The sequence below is a fragment of the Phodopus roborovskii genome, unplaced genomic scaffold (assembly GCF_943737965.1).
Source record: "Phodopus roborovskii unplaced genomic scaffold, PHOROB, whole genome shotgun sequence".
Classification (NCBI taxonomy): Eukaryota; Metazoa; Chordata; class Mammalia; order Rodentia; family Cricetidae; genus Phodopus; species Phodopus roborovskii.
In genome coordinates this window covers 312,807-321,657 of record NW_026126820.1, presented here as the reverse complement: position 1 = coordinate 321,657, position 8,851 = coordinate 312,807, and the positions used below count along the sequence as shown (strand labels likewise).

General features: G+C 42.3%; 1 pseudogene; it reads left to right on the top strand.

Annotated features, from left to right (window-relative positions):
- Positions 1-7,708: 7,708 nt before the first annotated feature.
- Positions 7,709-8,851, top strand: part of LOC127214621 (RRP15-like protein) — a 40,049-nt pseudogene continuing 38,906 nt past the window's right edge.

Sequence of the window (8,851 nt, the reverse complement as noted above, 5' to 3'; positions counted from 1 at the left end):
TTTGAAGTCTAACTTGTTAGATATTAGGATAGCCACACCTGCTTGCTTCTTGGATCCATGTGATTGGAAGATCTTTTCCCAACCCTTTACCTTGAGGTTATGTTTATCTTTGAAGTTTAGATGTGTTTCTTGTATGCAACAAAAGGATGGATTCTGTCTTCATATCCATTCTTTTAGCCTGTGTCTTTTTATAAATGGGTTAAGAATGTTGAGAGTGAGTAAGGACCATTGATTGTTAATGCTTGTTTGTTTTAGATTTGTTGTTGGAAGTGGTATTGTGCATATATTTGTCCTACTTTACCCTTGGTTTCTGGTATAGTGGGATTACCTGTTGCCTACGTCTTTGTGAGCATAGTTAACTTCCTTGGGCTGGAGTTTTCCTTCCAAAACTTTCTGTAGGGCTGGATTTGTAGATATGTATTGTGAAAATCTGGCTTTGTCATTAAATACCTTATTTTCTCCATCTATAGTGATTAAGAGTTTTGCTGGGTATAGTAGCCTGGGTTGGCATCCCGTGACACTTAGTACTTGTAGAACATCTATCCAGGACCTTCTGGCCTTAAGGGCTTCAATGAGAAGTCAGGTGTAATTTTGATAGGTCTGTCTTTATATGTTACATGTCCTTTTTCCTTTGTGGCTCTTAATATTCTTGCTTTATTCTGTATAATAGGTGTTTAGATTATTACATGTTGAGGGGTCTTTTTTCTCCAGAGTATTTGGTGTTCGGTATGCTTCTTGTACTTTCATGGGCATGTCCTTCTTCAGATTGGGGAAGTTTTCCTCAATGTTTTTGATGAATATATTTTCTCCACCTTTGACCTTGGCTTCTTTGCCTTCCTCTACACCTATTATTTTTAGGTTTGGCCTTTTCTCAGTGTCCCACATTTCCTGAATGTTTTGTTGTAAGGATTTGTTGAATTTATGATTTTCTTTGGTCAATGATTCTATTTCCTCTAGTTTATCTCAGCGCCTGAGATTATCTCTTCAGTTCTGTTGGATATGCTTTCATCTGTAGTTTCTGATCCTTTGCCCAGTTTTTCTATTTCCAGCATTCCTTTGGTTTGTGTTGCCTTTATTTTCTCTATTTCAGTTTTCAAGTCTTGAACCATTTCCTTTACCTGCTTAATTGTTTTTTCTTGGCTTTCTGTACTTTCTTTAAGAAATTTGTTCTTCCAATTTTTTGCTTGTTTTTTTTTTTTCTTCCATTTCTTTAAGGGATTTTCTCACATCTTCTTTGAGGGCCTCTATCATTTTTATGACGGTAATTTTTCAGTTGTTCCCTTCTGTTTCATCTGCTTTGTTGTGTTCTGGTCTAACTGGTGTAGGTTCCCTAGATTCTGGTGGTGTCATGCTTGTCTTTCTTTTATTAGGTCTTTTCTTGTATTGCCGTCTTCCCATAGCTTTTTCCAGTAGGTGTTGGTGGGATTTCTCCCTCTCTCTATGGTACTTCCCCAGTGGGCTTAGGTGGGTCGTAGGTGCGATGTCCATAACTCTGGGTGGTCCAAGCTCTCTAGGAGGTTTCTCCACAGGCAGGGGCCCAGTGATGGGGTCAACGATCAGGCTCTAGCAGAAGACTGGCAATAGGGGTCAAAGATCCAGAATGCCGGGACTCATGATGTTCCTTGTGCCTATAGGCAGATCTAGCCTGGGCCTGGCACTCTCCAGCTGAGGTCTCTTTAGCAAAGGCCCTGTGATGGGAGTCAAGGATCCTGCAGGCAGGAACTCAGAGTGGTCCCGCAGAGATGGGTGGATCTCTGGGAGGGGCCCGGAGCTCCAGTAGAGGAGCGCCCATTGGGGTCGGAGACCAGGCAGGTGGAAATTACAGTTAGTCCCATGAGGATAGTCCCACATGGATAGGCAGGTCTAGTGTGCTGAGAACTGCATCCTGAAGGTGTCTGGATTGTTGGCTCCATCCTCTGTCCCAGTGCTCAACCAGAGCACTGGGACAGTGGGCAGGGTAGGGCACAGGGTAGGGGGAGGGCAAGATCTTGGTGGGGGTGGGTGGGAGTGTATACAGAACTCCATGAGTGCTTTCATTGGGGACAGGACACAGGGGCAGGGAGATCCAGGGCCAACCCAGGGAATTCCCAGGGAAGGGTATAGGGGAGAGTCTGCCCAAATTGGTTCTAGACTCACCTCTAGCCAAGGCCTGGCAATGGGGGACAAAGGCTGGGCTGATACTCAAGATGTTTCAGCACTGATAGGTGGATCTATCTGGGGCCTGGCACTCTCCAGCTGAGGCCTCTTTAGCAGAGGCCCTATGGTGGGGGTCAAGGTTCCTGCTGGCAGGAACTCAGAGAAGAGATAGGTGGATCTCTGGGAGAGGCCCAGAGCTCCAGTAGAGGACAGGCAGTGGGGGTCAGAGACCAGGCAAGTGAAATTGCAGGTGGTCCCACGTGGATAGGCAGGTCTAGTGTGCTCTATTTTGTGATTCTTTATGGTTAAAGCATGCCAACCCCTAGGTTAAAGCTTAAAAGCCAATATAACAGAAACAACACTAAAAGCATAGACCCAAATGGGGCTATTTTTTCATCTATCTACATAAAACACACACAGACACACACACACACACACACCACACATATCCAATGCAGTTTTACCTATTAGCTTTGTTGGAAATGTTCCTCATGCCTTAGGGTGTCCCCTGAGCTCTCATGTGTAGATTCTAATGATGCTTCTGGCACACACTGCAGATTCACTGTCTGGAAAGTTGACCAAGCAGCAAAGCAAGCAAAAAGCGTCTTCCTGAAGCATATCTTAACCATGGATAGTTGGTGAATAAATATCTCTGTCCATTTCCCTCTAGATGGGATATGTTTCTTCCTAGAAAATTATGTTTGTTTAAACTAATTCAAGTTAGATTTTCATGTCTTTCTGTCTAAGGGCTCCAATTAATCCAATGAGCTCTTCTTTAGCTCCTTCTCTAGATAGGAACCTAAGACCCCCAAGAAGGTTAGGTATCTAGCACAAATCACTGGGACTCAGATCACTGCAGGAATGGGGGAGGGGGTCTTAAGACCCCACCCAACCAGATGGCTCACAGGAACCCAGTGCTCTTTTGGCTTCTGCAGGTACTCATCAACATGGTACACACACACACACACACACACACAGAGAGAGAGAGAAGAGAGAAATATCTTTTAAGAAATAACAAGGAGGTCCCTGAGTCCTCTGCAGTCATAGTACAGACACTTAAACAAATAGTGATACTGGCTTTTCTGCTATTACTCAACCAGAAGATTCACACTCAGTCTTACTTCTCCATAATTCCCTGGACCACAATCACAAGTAAGTGACCCTTCCTAACCTGGCCTGTCTCCAAGCTCAGCTCTTCCCCAGCTACACTTCCTTTCTTCGTTTCCTTGAACAAACCAAGCCCTTTTACCTTTGGGGAACTTTGCATCTGCTCTTCCATCTGTCTAGATCATGCCCACAAGAGTTTTGCATGATGTGTTCAGTGCTCAGCATAGATTATTTTCCTCACAATAGTCTTTCCCTTATGGACTTCTCAGTGCTGTCAGTTAGAGAAATACTTATCTAAAAATGTCAGTAATAAAGCTTGGGGAGATACATTTTTTCCTGTGAGTGAGAAGTTCATTGGTAGGCAGTTGCTAGTGCTTCTGTTCAATACCTGCTCCTCTCACATCCACTATCTTTATCACCATGGCTTTTTTGTATATATACCTTGCCCTGTAACTGCACAGGATGGCCACTGTAGTTCAAAGATAAGGAGATGGGGGAGAGGTAATACTGTTATTCACTCTCCTCCTGTTCCTTTCAGAAGAGCAAAGGCTTTCCTAAATCCTCCTTCCAACCACCCTCATCACTTTAAACTACACCTTATGATAACACAGCTGAAAAGTAAATACTACCCCCTGTCCACCCTCCTCCAGCCCCACAGAAAGGAAACAGATTACAGGTAGGGAATTGGACATGGCTGTTCTGTTTCTCCAAATTTTAGTATTGGTCACTGTGGTGGCTTAATGAGAAACTTCCTCATAGGTTCACACACTTAAATATTTTGTTCTCAGTTGGTAGCACTGTTTGGGGAGACTGTGCTGGAAGAGGAATATCACTGGGAGCAGGCTATGAGGGTTGACAGCCTCATACTGTTTCCAGTTCTCTACACATTGTGTTTGTAGTTAAAGGCATGCTCTCGTAGCTTCCCTCTTTTACCACCATGCCTGCCACTAACTGTCATGCCTCCTCATCATGATAAATTCTTATCTCTCTGGGACCACAAGACAAAAATAAACTCTTTCTTTTGTAAATTTCTTTTGGTCATGGTGTTTATCACAGCAATATAAAAGTAAATAATACTATCACCCACCATATCCACAGTGGCATCAGACAAAGGAAGGACAAATACCACACAGAAAGGTCACTAGAGGGAAAAGTTTTCCTCTCCTTTTCTAACTGAATCAGTGATTCCTAATTCTAAGAGAGTTCACTTAATGGAATTTGAAAAACTAAACACTTCCAAGAAATACTTAAAACACATTCTCATCTCAACCACTTAAGAGCTTGGCAATAGAACTAAATGATATGCAATAATAGTAGTGGGAAAATATGTCATGATTTTTAAGAGAAAGGCTGAGTTCACTAGACTTGGTCAAGAAGTTTTTGAAAGCTGTTAAATTATTTTCAGACCAGGTATAAAAGAAGGACACCCAGGAGATTTGCTTGGTTTTAACACATTATTATTTATACCAAGGTAAAATTTTAATAGCAGGAGGAAACATGAGCTGCCTCCCAACCCCTACAGGTGTTTTGTCACATCCTGTTTTGAGTGTGTAAGTCTTAGCTCTGTTGACAGAAATGAAGTATAGAAATCAGGTACCTGCTGGGGTCCTTAAAGTTATCCTGAGAAAAATATACACAATTAAGGAATTGTAGGCACTCCTCTCTGATTTCTTATTTTAAAAAAAGCTTGCCTTGGGCAGTATTTGCTCCCTGTGCCTGTTGTTAAGCAGCCATGTGGTTCACTGCTAACATCATCGGGAGTCTCCCAGAATGCTCCTTATGCTTGTCACATTCTGCCCACTGTTCTCAGGAAGTGAAAGAGTGGAAGGTGACAGTCAGAACCTGTGAGCCTTCTGTCTATTCTTGACTCATGTTTTATGAAACAATAGTGGTCATGGTTAATGGCATGCTGGGGCTGGTCAGACCTGCATTCAAATTCTGTCTACACTACTTTCTAAGCTGAGGTGCCTTTGCAAAATGGGATAATGGTTTCTGACTTCTAGGATTATTAGGAGCCCTCAGAAGTCTCCTGGGCATTTAATTGCTTATGTTCACATCTCGGTTCAAGTGTCACACCCACCTTCAAGATAGTAAGAGATGAGAGATAGTTGTATCAAGCTTGTGTCATCAAAAAATTTCTCCAACAGCAACAGGATATCAGCAGCTGGAGTGAGCTTTTCTATACTCTAGACTTGGGTCATTTGTCTGGTTGCTATGACAAAATATCCTGACCAAAGCAACTATAGAAGGAAGATTTTATTTTGGCTCACAGTTCCTTCATACAGACCCTCATAGTAAGAAGTCATGATGGCAGGAGCTAAATGAAGCTGATCCTACTATGTCCACAATCAGGAAGAAAAGACAGACAAAAACTGGTCATCAGCTGACTTGTTTTTAAGTTTGTTTTCTTTCATTTGTTTGTTTATTTTTGAAACATGGTTTCATTATGTAGCCCTGGATGGCCTGCATCTTGCCATGTAGATGAGGCCAGCCTCTAACTCCCTATATATAAGGCTAGGAGTTGGAGGCTAGACATATTGGCAGCACATTAGGATGACTCTAGACTAGACTAGACTAGACTAGACTAGACTATATTTGATTAGACTTGAGAGAATAATAATAATAATAATAATAATAATAATGATAATAAACCTGCCTGAACAGAGTCTAAGAACTTTCAAGTAAGGGCTTCCTTGAAACCTATCAAAGAGCCTCACTGCTAATAAGCTAGACAGGAGCTGAAACAGGCCTTGGAGTCACTCACTTGCAGAAGGGATCATGCCATACTTGCAGAGGGCCAAAGTGGAGTATATTCCAAGCTGGCAAAGCATAAGATGGCTTCCTAGAGCTAGAGTAATTTAAGGATGGCTAGTAGAATTACAAAAATATGCTACAGAGAAAAACAAAAGAAAACAAACAAATAAACAATAAGAGCCAAAAGGGGAAGGTGGTAATGGAGAGAGACAAACAAAATGAAAAACTGGGTGGGGTAGCTCATGCTAGTAACCTCATTACTTGAGAAGCTGAAGCAGGAGTCTAGCCATTAATTCAAGGCCAGCCTGACCTATATAGTGAGTGCCAGGCCAGTCAGGGCAACAGAGACAAAACTAAACAAACAAAATACAGAATGGGCACCTGACATTACATTCCCTCATACTAATGCATTAATTTTGGATGAACTTTCCAGAACTCATCCACTTTTAAGCATACATATTATAAAGCATGTTCTAATCACAGAGAACAATGATAGGGGACTGAAAGGGTTTGTGGTAGTTAGCCATGTTGTAGCAGAATACCTGACAGAGCAACTTAAAAGGATGAGAAATGACTGTCAGCTGCTAAGGAGGAGGAGAAGAGTTGCTTACTTCATGCTAGCAAGACGTCAGAAAGAGTGAGGAAGGGAATAAGAAGGAGGAGGGTAGAGTCAGAATGTAGTACACAAACACCCCTTCAGGGACCTGTCTGATTAAGAACATGAATCTGTGGACGGACATTTCACAACCAAACCCAGGAGGTGTAGAAATTAGAGAGCAGCTTTCTAATTGGCCCTTCATATCTCCATCACTGGTTCGGATGTACATATCATCACTGAATCTTCATTTTGAGCAGAGCATTTATTGGTTCTGTTTTATAGATGAGAATTTAAGACTCAGAAGCGTCTCTAGCTCTTCCTGGCTAGAGGTCCTGACAAAGCTCATGAGTAGGAATGGCCATGGACTGGGTAAAGAAAGAAGGAGTTGCCCTTCATCACATCATTGCCTCACCATCCTCACAGTGCCCTTTACACTTGTGTTAAACTTATAATGTGACTGACAAGTTCCTTGCTTTGTGGCCTGTGTCATCACATCCTTGTTGGCCTCTGTCACCCCTTCTGCTTTCATCCCACTCCCCTCATCCCCAGTTAAAGTCTCTTGACCCTCTTCCATGATCTCCTCCTTGCTCATTCTTGCCTGACCACTCCCACCTCTAGCTGGAAAGGCTCTTCTTTAGTGGGAGTGAAGAAAGTGGCTGCAGCCTCTGGATATTCTTTGCTCTGCCCACCAACTAGTAAGAGCTACAGGCCACACTTATTCCTTTAGGGCACCCTGAGCTTGTCTTCTTTTTTGTGTGCTACAAAGGGAGCCCCCTGAAAGCAAGCCTTGTCTATTTGTCCATAGTTTTACTGTGTACATTTCATATGAATTAATGAACTTTCCCTGATGCCAGAGATGCTATATCCTGACTTTAAACAAGCCAGTCATTAATTCTCCCAAGTGACCCAAGGCTTTGCATGTGCTCTCCCACTGAGCTTTGGGCCTAGGTCTGACATTCTTATTTTGCAACCATTTGTTAACTTTTCTTCAGAGGCCTCATTTTGCTATTGCAGGTTTTATCATAGTTAGTGTGCATAATGAATTTGTGTATCTGATTGATAAAATAATCTTTTCATGCAGTGCTTTCCCATTAAGAAGTGATATTACCAAAGATGGCTGTGATCATTCAAGACTCATGTATGAGTGCCAGGGAAAAAGCTAAAGTGTTCCCTGAAGAGGAAGAAAAAGAAGAAACTGGTAGCCAAGGCTGAAGTGTTGAATCTGGAAGACAAGCTCAAATATGTTCCTATGGAGAAGGCTCAGTAGGAAGCTGTGAGTGAGAAATGAACCAGTTGTCAGAGGATGGCACAGTAGAAGCCAACAGTGAGGACAATGTTGACTCCTGTGAGGAAGAAAAGGAAGATGCTGCAGAGCCAAGTTCTGGGCAATGGCTAAAATCCTTAGCCAAAAGATTCCTAGCAGTAAACCTAACATCTTCACCAAAAACAAGGAGCTGGAGAAGGAGAAGGAGAAGCTAAAGCAAGGGAAACTGGAGAAAAGGAAGCAGCTTAATAAGAAGTGGGAGTGGGAAATGATGTGCAGGGTGAAGCCAGATGTTATCAAAGACAAAGAGGAACCTTCAAATGATTGCAATGAGGAATATGGTGCAGTTATTCAATGTTTTTCAGAAACACCAAAGGAATGTTGGTGAAAAGGTTAAAGAAGCAGGAGGCTCCATCAGGAAGTAAGCTAAGTTGATGTCAAATGTTTCTTTTTTTTTATTTTTATTTTTTTATTTATTTTATATAGCCAAGTCCATTTAAATGAAAACAAACATTTATAGACAGTACTTGGGAATTTTGGTGTCATTCTTTCCAAACTACTTCCTGCTGGTAAGGGGCACTGTCATGGGGGATTCGAGGAAGATTCAGAAATCCTGGCTATAGTCTGTCAGGCTGCTTTGTCCAGCTGTTTTGAATGTAGGATCACCTGGTACTCTGTTTCAGGTGGTCTGGCTTGATCAAACCACATTAGTCTGCAAGGAATCCACATCTTTACATTTTCTGTGGAAACAAAAATAGAAATCCTTTTCCCCAGTAACTTGTCCTTGAACTAAAATTTTGGAGTCAAAGCATTTTTTTTAAATTTAGTTTATTATTTTACATGTCAATCCCAGTTCCCTCTCCCTCCCTCCCTCCCTCCCTCCCTTCCTCCTTCTCTCCCTTTTACCCTCTCTGCCCTCTCACATGCACTCTAACCACCCTGCCTCCCATCCCCACACCCCAATTCCATATGTAGGGGAATGCAATCCAGTT